We start from the raw sequence: 17,806 nt of genomic DNA, 5'->3' as shown, positions 1-17,806 counted from the left end.
CGCACGTAAGTCGAGGAATGATAAATAGTGCTTTTCGAGGTCTTAGAACACAAAATTAATTATTAAATTTAAAGATGACATTTTGGGTCATCACATTCTCCACCTCTAAAATAAACGTTCGTCCTCGAACGGAGTTAGAAAAAGTACCTGAGTTGGTGAATAAGTGTAGATAACGGCTGCGTATATCAAGCTCGGTATCCCAAGTCACCTCCTCGACCGGATGACCCCTCCACTGAACCTTCATGGAAGGAATGTTCCTTGACCTCAGCTTTCGAACCTGCCTATCTAAAATAGCCACTGGTTCCTCAACATAAGATAGATCCTTGTCCAACTGAACCGAACTGATGTCTAACACATGAGACGGATCGCCGTGATATTTTCGAAGCATGGAGACTTGGAATACCGGATGAACTGCAGAGAGACTAGGTGGTAGTGCAAGTATGTAAGCCACATTTCCAACTCTTTCAAGAATCTCAAAAGGCCCAATATACCTAGGGCTCAACTTGCCCTTCTTCCCGAACCTCATCACACCCTTCATAGGCGAAACCCGGAGCAATACCCGCTCACCAATCATGAATGCAACATCACGAACCTTACGATTCGCATAACTCTTCTGTCTAGATTGGGATGTACGAAGTCAATCCTGAATCAACTTAACCTTTTCCAAGTCATCCTGAACCAAGTCTGTACCCAATAGCCTAGCCTCGCCCGGTTCGAACCAACCCACTAGGGACCGGCACCGCCTACCATACAAGACCTCATACGGATCCATCTGAATGCTTGACTGGCAACTATTGTTGTAAGCAAACTCCGCAAGTGGTAAGAACTGATCCCAAGTACCCCCAAAATCTATCACACACGCATGAAGCATATCCTCCAATATCTGAATAGTGCGTTTGAATTGCCCGTCCGTCTGAGGGTGAAATATTGTACTCAACTCCACACGAGTACCCAACTCTTGATGTACAGCCCTCCAAAACCGTGAGGTAAACTGTGTATCCCGGCCAGAGATGATAGATACCGATACACCGTGAAGTCTGACAATCTCGTGAATATATACCTGAGTCAGTTGCTCTGAAGAGTAAGTAGTAATCACAGGAATGAAATGAGATGACTTTGTCAATCTATCCACAATCACCCAAACTGCATCGAACTTCCTCCGAGTTCGTGGGAGCCCAACAATGAAATCCATAGTGATCCGCTCCCATTTCCATTCTGGAATTTCCAACTTGTGAAGCAATCCACCTGGTCGTTGATACTCATATTTCACCTGGTGACAATTTAGGCACCGAGCTACATATTCCACTATGTCTTTCTTCATCCGCCTCCACCAATAGTGCTGTATCAAGTCTTGATACATTTTTGCAGTACCCGGATGAATGGAGTACCGCGAACTATGAGCCTCCTGAAAAATCAAGTCGCACAAACCATCTATATTTGGCACACATAGCCTGCCCTGCATCCGTAATACATCTTCATCTCCAATAGTGACTTCCTTGGCATAGCCATACTGAACTGTGTCCTTAAGGACAAGCAGATGGGGGTCATCATACTGACGTTCCCTGATACGGTCATAAAGAGAAGACTGTGAAACCACACAAGCCAAAACTCGGCTCGGCTCGGAAACATCCAATCTGACAAACTGGTTGGCCAAGGCCTGAACATCTAAGGCCAAAGGCCTCTCTGCTACTGGTAAATATGCTAAGCTGCCCACACTCTTCGCCTTATGACTCAAGGCATTGGCCACTACATTGGCCTTCCTAAGATTATAGGGAATGGTGATATCATAATCCTTAAGCAACTCCAGCTGTCTCTGCTGCCGCAAATTAAGATCCTTCTGTTTAAACAGATGTTGTAGACTTCGGTGATCAATGTAGACCTCGCAATGGACACCGCATAAATAATGCCGCCAGATCTTTAAGGCATAAACAATAGCTGCTAACTCAAGGTTGTGTACAGGATAATTCTTCTCATGCACATTTAACTGTCTGGACGCATAGGCAATCACCCTACCGTCATGCATCAACACTGCGCCGAGGTCAATACGCGACGCATCACAATACACAATATAAGACCATGAACCTGTAGGTAATACCAACATTGGGGCTGTAGTCAAAGCTGTCTTGAGTTTTTGGAAGTTCTCCTTACATTCCTCGGTCCATCTGAACGGATCACCCTTCTGGGTCAATCTGGTCTTAATAGTTGTTCATAATCAATTACAGAATCGTCAATTAACTTCATGTTAACAAAAATCTCATTTCAAACTTTCACAATACTGATAACGAGACACGAGGCATGAAGACCTCAAAATTATTTACCCGAAATAATGAGTCACATTTAACGTCACCTGGGCGGGAACCTATCTCGTAGGTTAAAACTCAATAATTACAACACAAATTTGGCAAGTATGCACAGAGGATTTCATATAAGTATTTTCAAATAAGCCTAACAGGGATGACTCTCTATTAGTACTATAGTAAAAATTGGATCTCACATGGGAGAACTTAAACACAAGATTTTTTTCTCACAAGGATCTCGTCCTTATATAACTTTCATCGCAGCTCGTAGCCCGGTTTAAACATATCAGTTTATTTTAAAAATGTGAGGATCTCGTCCTCAGTTCGGAATCATAAGTAATATGTACATCGTGCTAATCGAAACTTTCCATTTGCTCCTTCTAAATAATTTCAGTTAAACAAAATCATAACATATAATGAACCCCACACCGGTAGGGCATATAATTCATAATTTGCAATTAATTATTCGGAATTTACATCAAAACTTACCAAAATGGGTAACAGAAAGCCACATTTAGCCTCGCAGCTCTTATTAGTAACCAACACGAAATGATAGGCGTAGTTATCTCCATAAAATCTCCCAACAAGGGGAAACACATAAGTAGATTATAGAATTATGAAGCTCACTTATAAGTGGAGCATCATAGAAGGACTCGTTTCGTTACTGAGAACCGAATCAAGTTAAGGAAATTATTCCTTTATATTATATCAAGGTCGTATCTGTAACAACACCAACTGAAGTAGCGACCTCCGCCATACCATAAAAATATATCAACGACTGGGTCTCCACCTCTAGGACGCCTTCTACCTACCTGTCCTCCACCCCTAACTAGTCGTGTGGGTGGTGTAGTAACTTCAATGGGGCACGTAGCCTGAGTGCTTTGATGAAATATGTCTCTCCCAAGTTTGGGACAATTTTCTCATGATGTGCCTAGTATCACCGTATTCATAACAACCCCTTTGCGGGTTTGGCTGCTCATATTAAGTCTGTGCCAGATAACTGGAATAACCATTGTAGGAACTCATGTCGGTGGTGCATTAAAAGAACTTACTGGAGCACCCTGAGTAATCTGATGTGCGGACTGGGCTGGCCGATTGCCCGAGCCCCTGCCATAATGATTTATACTTGCGGAGTAGAATCCACTGAATCCCCCAGAACTTCGAGACGTCTTGGTCTCCTTAGTTTCCTTTTTCCTCACCCCGAACACATTTTAATATCTTGGTAATTTGTACAACTAGCAGCAATGAAGTATTAGCTTGTAGCTTCCGAGTCGTACAAAATTTTATGATCATAATTGAGTTCTTTAATGAGTCTGTGGACTCGCCCTCTGGCTGTAGGAAGCAAAGTAGGAGTATGACGGGCTAACTTATTGAACTTGATGGCATATTCTGACACCGTCAATGATGACCTGACGCAACCGTTCATACCCTATGCGCCACGCATTATGGAGAGTCCAAGAAACAAACTCTTTAAAAAGCATTTATGAGAACTGAGCCAAGTGGGCGGTGTTGTATTGGCTGGCCAGCCCTCTTCATAGGCTTTTCATGAACACCGGTGGAGAATTATATCTCCCAAGGCAAATTTCTTCTTTTGTTATGTTGATTCAACACTTTTGAGATGACCCATTTCTTAACATACTCTTCGATACTTCTTTGGGGTAACCCTTACCCCTATTTATACACAACGATCACAAAAGTAGAGCTCCATACAGATAAATCTTGTCACGAACCACATAGTCCAGACTCTCGTCAACAAGTGTACTTCCTCTAAAGCAACCCAAAATCCGCAACCGTGACGTCCACGCTGAGTAGACCTTCTGCAAATTTAGAGTTGTTTCTATAACTCCTTTGGTACTGAAGTACATGATTATTAAGGAGGCGGATATACCGCAAGTCTCGACCTTATCCTCTACAAAATCTCAAGCATTAAATATATGTAAATTTTAGGGAACCTTTCAGTATCACATATATACATTTCAGGCCAAAACTGATATAATACATGACCCCGCAATCCACCCATTGATAGTGAACGGTGTGAAGTCATAGGTCACAACGTCCGATGATCCACAATAATAACCTTCATAGCTCGTATAAATCAACTAGACGCCAATGTCTGTTGCACCCCGCACATGATTCACTAGGTGATCTCTCAATACGCCCGCATCTTCAGTCGGAACCACATGTTAAGGCAATGTTTAAGCATCTCTGGCTCCCTCGTAGTCCATCTGCGGCATCACGAACCGTCGACGCACAACTGATACCGAATGCGCAATGTCATACACGAGTGGATACAAAGGAATATAAGATATATGTTTCAAGCTAAATCAATGCCGCACGATAAGGAATCAAAGAAGTGAATATTTCCTAAAAGTTCCATAGCCTCTCGAAGATAAGTACAGACGTCTCCGTACCGATCCGCAAGACTCTACTAAACCTGCTTGTGACTCATAACACCTATGAACCTAGAGCTCTGATACCAACTTTTCACGACCCCAAATTCCCTCTGTAGGAGGTCGTGATGGCACCTAGTCTCTAAGACTAGGTAAGCCTATCAATGCGAAATAATAATAAATATCTGAAATAAATAAACTACAATTCATACAATTTCAACTCCCAAAACCCGGTAGAAATAAGTCACAAGCTTCTAAGAATTTATTCTCTATGTCTCTATACATCAAAGTCTAAAGCAAATAAGGAAAATAACATGGTAAGATAGAAGGGGACTCCGGAATCTGCGGACGCTGGCAGATATATCTCGAAGTCTTCTCGTACATCTAGTTTGCTGATGCGTGGTCTGATAAGATGTACCTGGATCTGCACAAAAAGATGTGCAGAAACGTAGTATGAGTACACCACAGCGGTACCCAGTAAGTGCCAAGCCTAACCTCGGTAGAGTAGTGACGAGGTCAGGTCAGGCCTTACTGGAGAATAAATAATGGCATGGTAAAATGTTTAAACAATATTATAAGATAAAATGACAATGGAATAAATCAAGTAGTATGTCACATTTAATTACATCAAATAATGACAAATAAATACCTCGTGGAAACAAAACAGAATTCTTTTCAACTTGAAGAAAATCACAACAATAATCAAAGGCAACTGCGGCTATAAATCAATATCAACAAGGGCACTCCCGAAGTACCGCCTCGTAGTCCCAAATTATAAACAAATTCACAATATCTCATTTCCTTATCTCACCGCGGGAGCCTTCACAATTTATTTTAAAGAAAATATTTTTTCCGAAATAGCATCCCGCATTTTAGCCATCCTTATCACACCGCATGACTTCTAGTAGTTCTCCCTACTAGCCACGCGTATCAAGCCACCCTTATCTCACCGCATGCGTTTCAATACTCAGACCTTATACCACCGCATGCGTATCAATATCACAATATGTCATAATTTTTACCTCATGTGCTCAAATAATTTAACTTGCCAAAATAATTCAACAACAATAATTTTCCATAATAAAGAGCTCACGGCTCATGTCAAAATAATTCAACAATAATATTTTTCCAAAATAAAGAGTTCACGGCTCATGTCTTAATAATTCAATAATAATATTCTTCTACAATAAATAGCTCACTGCTCCATCACAATGAGTACAAAAATATTCATGAGTAAATAATTTAAGAAAATAATATTTCAAAATCTTTAATACGTTGCTTCAATATCAAGTTTTAAAATGTCAAATACTTCATATTAATAATATTTAATTTAAAGAAAATCAATCTTCAAATAATGCACAGAATAAAAGAAACCAAGTTTCAACTAAATAGGTAAAACAATTAGTAGGAAAAGATCAAACAAATTTGAAGTATATATCTCAAATCAATGATGAAGAATATAACAAGATAAAATAATTTAATAAATGCGCAACAGTGATCTACACAATTTAAAAATATAATCTTTCACATTTAGCCCGTGTACACACTCGTCACCTCGTGCACAAGACTTTCAACACATTTTAATAATCACATCAATACTAATCCTAGGGGAAATTTCCCCTCCACAAGGTTAGACAAGTCACTTACCTCGACTTGCTCCAATTTAACCAAGTATTGTGCTTTTTTCTCGATTTTTCCGACTCCGATCGACTCATATCTAGTCATAATTAATTCGATACAGTCAACAAAAATTATAGAAATCAATTTCATAAGAAAATACTACATTTTTCAATAAAATCCGAAATTAGCTCAAAATTGCCTGTGGGGCCCACGTCTCGGAATCCGGCGAAACTTACAAAATCTGATAACCCATTCAATTACGAGTCCAACCATACCAGTTTCACTCAAATCCGACTCCGGATCGCCACCGAAATCTCAAAAATTCGTTTCTATGAGATTTCTAAAAAATTTCCAAATTTCTATCTCAAAAACACTAATTAAATGGTGAAAATAATGATATATTCGTGTATATTGACCGAATCCGAGTTAGAATCACTTACCCCAATGTTTTTCCTTGAAAATACATCAAAATCGCCTCTCCTCAAGCTCCAATTCGTCAAAAAGGCAAATGGGACGAAGTCCCCTGTTTTTATAACTTACAGATTTGTCAGGGACCTCGAATTTGTCATGGACCTCGATTTGTCAGGGACTTCGATTTATCAGCGACCTCGATTTTGTCAAGGACCTCGATTTTATCAGGGACCTCGATTTTGGCAGGCAGCCCGATTTTGGCAGGCAGTCCGATTTTGATAGCATTTCCAGCAGAAAAATTGCAGCATCTTTTGCAGCAGTTAAGTCCCACTTTTGATCCGTTAACCATCCGAAACTCACCCGAGGCCCTCGGGACCTCAACCCAATACACCAACAAGTCCTAAAAAATCATACGAACTTATTTGAAACCTCAAATCATATCAAACAACGCTAAAATCACAAATCATGCTCCAATTCAATCTTAATGAAACTTAGAATTTCCAACCTCTACATTCGATGTCGAAACCTATCAAATCAAGTCCGATTGACCTCAAATTTTACACCCAAGTCATAAATGACATAACGAAGCTGTGAAAATTTTTAAAACTGGATTCTGACCCCAATATCAAAAAGTCAACTCCCCGGTCAAACTTTCAAACTTTAAATTCCTATTTTAGTCGTTTCAAGCCTAATTTCACTACGGACTTCCAAATAAAATTCCGATCTCGCTCCTAAGTCCAAAATCACCATACGGAGCTGTTGGAATCATCAAAATTCTATTCCGGTGTTGTTTGCACAAAATTCGATATTCGGTCACTATTTGAACTTAAACTTTTAACTTTTCATCAAAATTTTATATCTCGGGCTAAGGACCTCGGAATTTGATTCCGGGCATACGCCCAAGTCCCAATTCACGATACGGACCTACCGGAACTGTCAAAATACTGATCTGAGTCTGTTTGCTCAAAATATTGACCAAAGTCAACTTAGTTGAGTTTTAAACCTCTAATTCATATTTTAATCCATTTTTCACCTGAAAACTTTCCGAAAAATTTTACGGACTATGCACGCAAGTCAAGGAATGATAAATAGTGCTTTTTGAAATCTTAGAACACAAAATTAATTATTAAATTTAAAGATGACATTTTGGGTCATCACACGAGCATGATATGCACAGCTATTATCCACACTTATTCACTAGCTCAGGTACGTTTTCTAACTCCGTTCGAGGACGAACGTTTGTTTTAGAGGTAGAGAATGTGATGACCCAAAATATCATCTTTAAATTTAATAATTAATTTTGTGGTCTAATACCTCAAAAAGCACTATTTATCAATCTTCGACTTGCGTGCGCAGTCCGTAAAATTTTTCGGAAAGTTTTTAGGTGAAAAATAAATTAAAATATGAGTTGACTTTGGTCAATATTTTGAGCAAACAGACTCGGATCAGTGTTTTGATAGTTCTTTTAGGTCCGTATAGTGATTTGGGACTTAGGCGTATGCCCGAAATCAAATTCGGAGGTCCCTAGCCCGAGATATGGAATTTTGATGAAAAAATAAAAGTTTAAGTTCAAATAGTGACCGGATGTCAAATTATGTGCAAACGACCCCGGAATAAAATTTTGATGATTCCAACAGCTCCATATGGTGATTTTGGACTTAGGAGTGTGATCGAAATTTTATTTGAAAGTCCGTAGTAGAATTAGGCTTGAAAAGCCAAAAGTTGAATTTTTGGGAAGTTTGACCAAGGGTTGACTTTTTGATATCAAGGTCGGAATCTGATTCTGGAAATTGGAATAGGTATGTTATGCCATTTATAACTTGTGTGCAAAATTTAAAATTATTCCGAATTGATTTGATGTATTTCGGCACAAGATATAGAATTTGAAAGTTCAAAGTTCATAGATTTTGATTTGAGGTGCGATTCGTCGTTTTGATGTTGTTTGATGTGGTTTGAAGCCTCGAATAAGTTCGTATTGTATTTTGGGACATGTTGGTACAATTGGTTAAGGTCCCGAGGGTCTCGGGTGAATTTCGGAAGGTAAACGGAATAGATTTCGGACAAAGAAGGCTGCTGGAAATTTCTGTTGCAGAAAGAAATTTCCGGTGCATGGAGCCAAATTTGGAAGCTTATATCTCGTAATCTATAAGGAATCAAAACATTTTCAAAACATTAAAGTTGTATCCCTTTGATTCTAATGTCCAGAAAGTTAAACTATTCATCATTTGGACATTTGTACGGAAAGTTATGATGGATTGAATGAAGGCAGGTAGAGCAGTTTCGTCAGAAATTTCCGATGTGTGCAGCCTATTTTGGAAGCTTATATCTCGAAATTCATAATGAATCGGAAACTCTTCAAAACATAAAAGTTGTATTTGTTCGATTCTAGTTTCCATAAAGTTAAACCATTCATTATTTGGACATTTGTACATAAAGTTATGATCGATTGAAGGAAGGCTGGTAGAGCAGTTTCTGGTGGACTTTTAGTGACGAAAAATGGACTTTTAAGGATGGAAAATGGACTTTTAGTGACGGATTGACAGAAACTTAAGGACCAAAAATAGTCATTTCATTCATTTCGTTTTGGATTTTTGGAGCACGGTTCTTGGGCGATTTTTGGGCGATTTTCAAGGGAAAATATTGGGGTAAGTGATCCTTATCCTATATTGATTATATTTCATGATTCCATACTCATTTACATCATGAGTCCGTAAATTTATGGAAGAAAAATTAAGATTTTTGCAAAATCTTCCAAAAACAAAAATTTAAGATTTGGAAGTCGAGTTGTTATCGAAATTTGGTAATATTGGTATGGGTGGACTCGTAATTGAATGGGTTGTCGGATTTTTTAAGTTTCACAGGATTCCGAGATGTGGGCCCCACGGACAAATTTTGAGCTAATTTTGATTTTATTGAAAATGTAATATTTTCTTATGAAATTGATTACTATAATTTTTGTTGACTGTATCGAATTAATTATGACTAGATACGAGTCGATCGGAGTCGGAAAATCAAGGAAAAAGCATAATACTTGGTTAAATTGGAGCAAGTCGAGGTAAGTGACCTTTTCCTGCTAATTGATTTAATGTTTATATTTTAAATTTGCTTGACCTTTTCCTGCTAATTGTTTTATTTGTTTAGTTGGAACTTGGTTTCTTTTATTCTGTGCATTATTTGAAGGTTGATTTTTTTAAATTAAATATTATTAATATGAAGTATTTGACATTTTTAAACTTGATATTGAAGCAACGTATTAAACATTTTAAAATATTATTTTCCTGAATTATTTACTCCTGAATAGTTTTATAAGATTTTCGTACTCATTGTAATGGAGCAGTGAGCTCCTTATTGTGAAAAAATATTATTGTTGAATTATTTTGACATGAGCCGTGAGCTCTTTGAGCCGTGAGCTCTTTATTGAGTAATAATATTATTGTTCAATTATTTTGACATGAATCGTGAGATCTTTATTGTGAAAAAATATTATTGTTCAATTATTTTGACATGAGTCGTGAGCTCTTTATTGTGGAAAAATATTGTTGTTGAATTATTTTGGCAAGTTAAATTATTTGAGTACCTGAGGTGAAAATTATGATATATTGTGATATTGATACGCATGCGGTGGTATAAGGTCTGGGTATTGAAACGCATGTGGTGAGATAAGGGTGGCTTGATACGCATGGCTAGTAGTGGAACTACTAGAAGTCATACGGTGTGATAAGGATGGCTAAAACGCGGGATGCTATTTCGGAAAAAATATTTTCTTTAAAATAAATTGTGAAGGCTCCCACGGTGAGATAAGGAAATGAGATATTGTGAATTTATTTATTATTTGGGACTACGAGGCGGTACCTCGGGAGTGCCCTTGTTGATATTGATTTATGGCCGTAGTTGTCTTTGATTTTGTTGTGATCTTTCTTAAAGTTGAATAGAAATTCTATTTTTTTTTCCACGAGGTATTTATTTCTCCAGTAGGGCCTGACTTGACCTCGTCACTACTCTACCGAGGTTAGGCTTGGCACTTACTGGGTACCGTTGTGGTGTACTCATACTACACTTCTGCACATCGTTTTGTGCAGATCCATGTACATCTTATCAGACCAGTCATCAGTAAACTAGTTGTACGAGGAGACTTCGAGGTATATCTGTCAGCGCCCGTAGACTCCGGAGTCCCCTTCTATTCTTGTTATGTTGCTTCCTTATTTTCTTTAGACTATGTTATATAGAGACATTGAGGATAAATTCTTAGAAGCTAGTGACTTATTTCTACCGGGATTTGGGAGATGAAATTATTTGAATTGTAGTTTATTTATTTCAGATGTTTATTATTATTCCGCATTGATAGGCTTACCTAGTCTTAGAGACTAGGTGCCATCACGACATCCTACGGAGGAAATTTGGGGTCGTGACACACATAGAGAGCATATAGCTAACAACAAGTTATTCAACTTTACAGTTTCACGGGACGGACCAAGTCACAATCTCCTCGGTGCACGCCCGCACACCCGTCACCTACATGTGCTTCACCTCCAAAATAATCACATGACACAAAATCCGGGGTTTCATACCCTCAAGATCAGATTTAAAACTAGTACTTACCTCAAACCGTGTAATTATTTATTCTGCAATGTCTTTTCCTTGTGAATTGGCCTCCAAACGTCTCGAATCTAGCTAGAAATAATTTAATTCAGTCAATAAAATTTATTGGACCTAATTCTATAAGAAAATGCTAATTTTTCATAAAAATCTGAAATTTAGCTCAAAATTGCCTATAGGGACCACGTCTCAGAACCCGACAAAAGTTACAAATTCCGAAAGCCCATTCAACCACGAGTTTAACCATACCAATTTTACCAAAATCCGACCTTAACTCGACCCTCAAATCTTCAATTTAAACCAAGACGGTTTTCTAAATTTTCCAACTTGATTCACCCAATAAATGATAAAAATAACCATGGATTCGGGTAATTTAACCAATATTGAGTTAAGAACACTTACCCCATTGTTTCCTCTTAAAATCTCCCAAAACTCACCTCTTCCCAAGCTCAAAACCGTCATAAATGGAAAATGGGACGAAGTCCCATTTTTAGAACTTAAACTCTCTGCCGAGTCATTTGCTCTACGCGATCGCGAACAATCACACGCGATCGCGACGAACAGTTTTCCACTGCCCAGGTTTAACCCTACGCGATCGCGAACAATCACACGCGATCGCGATGCACAAGATTCCATATCTATGCGATCTCATCCCTCTTCACGCGAATGCATAGAGCAAACGTGTGGCCCAGCTTTCTCTCAAGTTTCCCCTACGCGATTGCGGCCTCTTCTACGCATTCGCGTAGCACAGACTAGCCCAACCTACGCAATCGCGGTTGACCTCACGCGGTCACGAAGAATAAAATCAACACTGCCTCAACTAATCCTATGCGATCGCGTCCCAATCTTCACGATCGCGAAGAAGGTCTGAAACACCAGCAAACACGAGCAGTGCCAAAATAAAGGAAAATAATCCGAATACCATCCGAAACACGCCCGAGCCCCTCGGGACCCCAGCCAAATATATCAACAAGTCCTAAAACATCATACGAACTTAGTCGAGTCTTCAAATCACGTCCAGCAACACTAAAAACACGAATCACACAAAGATTCAAGCCTAATGAACTTTGAAACTTTCAATTTCTATAGACGACGCCGGAACCTATCAAGTCACGTCCGATTGACCTCAAAATTTGCACACAAGTCGTTAATGACATAACTAAGGAATTCCAATTTTTTGAATCGGATTCCGACCTCGATATCAAAAGGTCAACCCGCTGGTCGAACTTTCCGAGAAATTCAAGTTTCGCCATTTCAAGCCTAATTCCTCTACCGACCTCCAAATAATTTTTCGGACATGCTCCTAAGTTCAAAATTACCATACGGAGCTATTGAAATCATTAGAAATAAATTCTGAGGTCATTTTCACATAAATAAATATCCGATCAATTTTCTTTTCCAACTTAAGTTTTCAATTATGAGACTAAGTGTCTCGTTTCACTCCGAATTCCTTCCGGACCCGAACCAACAAATCCGGTAAGTCATAAAACAACTGTAAAGCATAAATTGAGCAGTAAATGGGGGAACGAGATTATAATACTCAAAACGACTATGCGAGTTTTTACATTCTCCCCCTCTAAAACAAACGTTAGTGCTCGAACGGGTTTAGAATCATACATGGAATCTCAAATAGGGGTGGATATTTGCTCCACATATCTCGCTCAATCTCCCAAGTAGCCTCTCCGACTGGCTGGCCTCTCCACTGTGCCTTTACTAATGTTATGTTCTTTGACCTCAGTTTTCAAACCTGCCGGTCTAAAATATCCATCGGCTCTATTTCATAAGTCAAATTACCGTCCAGTTGTACTGTACTTAAATCCAGAATATAAGACGGATCCCCGACATACTTTCAGAGTATGGATACATGGAACACTGGATGAACACCTGATAGACGAGGTGGCAAAGCAAGTTCATAAGCCACCTCCCCAATTTTCTTAAGTATCTCAAAGGGCCCAATATACCGAGGGCTCAACTTTCCCTTCTTCCCGAACCTCAACACACTCTTCATGGCTGAAATATTGAACAGAACCTTCTCCCCAACCATGTAAATAACATCACGGACCTTCCTGTCGGCATAACTCTTCTGTCTAGACTGTGTCGTGCGAAGCCGTTCCTGAATCACTTAGACCTTCTCTAAAGCATCCTGAACCAAGTCAGTAACCATTAGCCTAGCCTCACCCGGCTCAAACCAACCCACCAAGGACCGGCACCACTCCCATACAAATCCTCATATGGAGCCATTTGAATGCTTGATTGGTAGCTATTATTATAAGTAAACTCTGCGAGTGGCAGAAATTGATCCCAAGAACCCCTAAAATCAACGACACAAGTGCGTAGCATATCCTCTAATATCTGAATAGCGCGCTCGGTCTGTCCGTCCATCTGAGGATGAAATGATGTACTCAACTGAACCTGTGTGCCCAATTCTTTCTGCACTGCTCTTTAAAACTATGATGTAAACTGCGTGCCCCGATCTGAAATGATGGAAACTGGCACACCGTGTAGGTGAACAATCTCGCGGATACAAATCTCAGCCAACCGCTCCGAAGAATAATTGGTACCAACTGGAATAAAATGCGCGAACTTAGTCAATCGATCTACAATCACCCAACCCGCATCAAACTTCCTCAAAGTCCGTGGAAGCCCTACTATGAAGTCCATGGTAATACGCTCCCATTTTCACTCCGGAATTTCAAGCCTCTGAAGTAATCCTCCTAGTCTCTGATGCTCGTATTTTACCTGTTGACAATTTAAATACCGAGCTACAAATCTAACTATATCTTTCTTCATTTGCCTCCACAAATAGTGTTGCCTCAAATCCTGATACATTTTCGCGGCACCTGGATGAATGGAGTACCGCGAACTGTGAGCTTCCTGGAGAATCAACTCACGCAAACCATCTATATTAAGCACACATAGCCTACCCGGCATCCGTAATACACCATCTTCTCCAATAGTGACTTCTTTGGCATCGCCGTGCTGAACTGTGTAATTAAGGACAAGCAGGTGTGGATCATCATACTGGCGCTCTCTGATACGATCATATAAAGAAAACCGAGAAACCACAGAAGCCAAAACTCGATTCGGCTCGGAAACATCCAATCTATCAAACTGGTTGGCCAAGGCCTAAACATCCAATGCTAAAGGCCTCTCTGCTACCGGTAAGTATGCTAAGATGCCCAAACTCTCCGCCTTATGACTCAAGGCATCGGCCACTTCATTGGCCTTTCCGGGATGATAGAGAATGGTGATATCAAAATCCTTAAGCAACTCTAACCACCTTCGCTGCCGCAAATTAAGATCCTTCTATATAAACAATTGTTGTAGACTCGGATGATTGGTATATATCTCACACTGGACACCGTACGAGTAATGCTGCCAAATTTTTAAGGCATGAACAATAGCTGTTAACTCAAGATCGTAGACTGGATAATTCTTCTCATGCACCTTTAACTATCTAGACGCATAGGCAATCACCCTACTGCCTTGCATTAGTATTGTGCCGAGACCAATACGCGACGCGGCACAATTCACAGTATAAGACTCTGAACCTGTAGGCAACACCAACATTGGAGCTGTAGTCAAAGCTGTTTTGAGCTCTGAAAGCTCTCTTCACACTCATCCGACCACCTGAACGGAGCACTTTTCTGGGTCAATTTAGTCATAGGCGATGCAATAGACGAGAAACTCTCCACGAAGTGACGATAATAACCGGCCAAGCCGAGAAAACTCCGAATCTCAGTAACTGAAGATGGCTTGGGCTAATTCTGAACTGCCTCTATTTTCTTCGGATCTATCTTAATTCCTTCCCTGGACACTATATGTCCCAAGAATTCTACCGAACTAAGCCAGAACTCATACTTAGAGAATTTGGCATAAAGTCTCTCATCTCTCAGCCTCTGTAATACAATACCCAAGTGTTGTACATGCTCCTACTGGCTACGTGAGTACACCAGAATATCATCAATAAATACTACGATAAATAAATCAAGATATTGCTGGAATAAAGTATTCATCAAACGTATAAATGTTGTTGGGGCATTGGTTAGCCCAAAAGACATCACAAGAAATTTGTAGTGGCCATAACGAGTTCTGAATGTCGTCTTTAGAATATCCGAATCCCGAATTTTCAACAGGTGATACCCCGATCTCAAATCAATTTTGGAGATAATAGTCTGAGACCAAATACTTTAATTTAGGAGATAGGGAAGGAGAGGCAAGGTCTGCGGAACACGGCAGCTACCTCTGAATCTCCGAAAAATCAACTGTGCGAAAGAAATTAACACCCGCTATGGCCGGGAACACCTGAATTTGCACACGAAGTGCAGGGTGTAGTATGAGTACAACCAACTCAGTAAGTAACAATAATAAATAAGGAACTGAAAATAGTGACGAGCTACACAATTATAGTTCACTTTCAGTAATTCCAACAAAGAATAGACATGCTTTCAAATCCAGCAGTTTAAGTCAAATCAATTTTATACAGTTCAAGTTCATGTATTCTGGATATAAAATATTTCAGAAAAGTTTAACCACAATGATAGATAGTAACTAAGTGCAACAACAAATGAAAAGCAAGTACAGCCTCTCAAGGCAACAGTCACTAAACTCCTCACAACACCTCAACCACTCGGCTCTCAGCCCTCAACACTCACACTCAATGAGTACCCGTGCTCACTGGGGGTGTACAGACTCCGGAGGGGCTCCTACAACCCAAGCGCTATAATCTGCACGGATAACTCACATGCTGAATGAACAACTCACGTGTTATAATATCTCGCACGTACAACTCACGTGTTGCACGAACAACTCACGTGCTATAATATCTATTCCTCACCTATATGCCCTCGGCCTCACTTAGTCATCAACCTCTCTAGTCTCTCGGGCTCTCGAAAATCACAATGATCAACCCAAACAAAGATAAAATAGTGTATCAACAAAAATCAAGAAATATTGAGGTATGATACGCAAGTAAAATAATGACTGAGTACAAGACAATAATTTGAAAATAATTTAACAAGTACGTGACATCTGCGGGTCCCAACAGTACTATCACATAGCCTAAGCATGATTCACAGTCAAATTTCTTTAACACATAGAGAGCATATAGCTAACAACAAGTTATTCAACTTTACAGTTTCACGGGACGGACCAAGTCACAATCCCCTCGGTGCACGCCCACACGCCCATCACCTAGCATGTGCGTCACCTCCAAAATAATCACATGACACAAATTTCTGGGGTTTCATACCCTCGCGACCACATTTAAAATTGGTACTTACCTCAAACCATGAAATTCTTTACTCTGCAATGTCGTTTCCTCGTGAATTGGCCTCCAAACGCCTCGAATCTCGTCACAAATAATTCAATTCAGTCAATAAAATTTATTGGACCTAATTCTATAAGAAAATGCTAATTTTTCATAAATATCCAAAATTTAGTTCAAAATTGACTGTGGGGTCCACATCTTAAAACCCGATAAAAGTTATAAAATCCGAAAGCTCATTCAACCACGAGTCTAACCATACCAATTTTACCAAAATCCGACCTTAACTCGACCCTCAAATCTTCAATTTAAACCAAGATGGTTTTCTAAATTTTCCTTCTTGATTCACCCAATAAATGATAAAAACAACCATGGATTCGGGTAATTTAACCAATATTGAGTTAAGAACACTTACCCCATTATTTCCTCTTAAAATCTCTCAAAAATCAGCTCTTCCCGAGCTCAAAACCGTCAAGAATGAAAAATGGGACGAAGTCCCATTTTTAGAACTTAAGCTCTCTGCCCAGTCATTTGCTCTACTCGATCGCGAACAATCACACGTGATCGCGAAGAACAGTTTTCCACTGCCCAGGTTTAACCCTACGCGGTCGCGAACAATCAAAAGCGATCACGATGCACAAGATTCCAGCTCTACGCGATCTCATCCCTCTTCATGCGATCGCATAGAGCAAACGCGTGGCCCAGCTTCCTCTCAAGTTTCCCCTACGCGATCGCGGCCTCTACCATGCATTCGCGTAGCACAGACTAGCCCAACCTACGCGATCGCGGTTGACCTCACGCGATCGCGGTTGACCTCACGCGATCACGAAGAATAAAATCAACACTACCTCAACTAATCCTATGCGATCGCGTCCCAATATTCGCGATTGCGAAGAAGGAGTGAAACACCTACAAACACCAGTAGTGCCAAAATGAAGGAAAATAATTCGAATACCATCCGAAACACGCCCTAGCCCCTCGGAACCCTAGCCAAATATATAAACAAGTCCTAAAATATCATATGAACTTAGTCGAGTCTTCAAATCACATCCAATAACACTAAAAACACGAATCACCCAAAGATTCAAGCCTAATGAACTTTGAAACTTTCAATTTCTATAGACGACGCCGGAACCGGAACCTATCAAATCACGTCCAATTAACCTCAAATTTTGCACACAAGTCATTAATGACATAACTAAGGTATTCAAATTTTTTGAATCGGA

Source organism: Nicotiana tabacum, chromosome 23 (genome assembly GCF_000715075.1).
Source record: "Nicotiana tabacum cultivar K326 chromosome 23, ASM71507v2, whole genome shotgun sequence".
NCBI classification, from domain to species: domain Eukaryota; kingdom Viridiplantae; phylum Streptophyta; class Magnoliopsida; order Solanales; family Solanaceae; genus Nicotiana; species Nicotiana tabacum.
The sequence above is the reverse complement of the archived record's forward strand: the minus strand, read 5'-3'. Positions refer to the sequence as shown.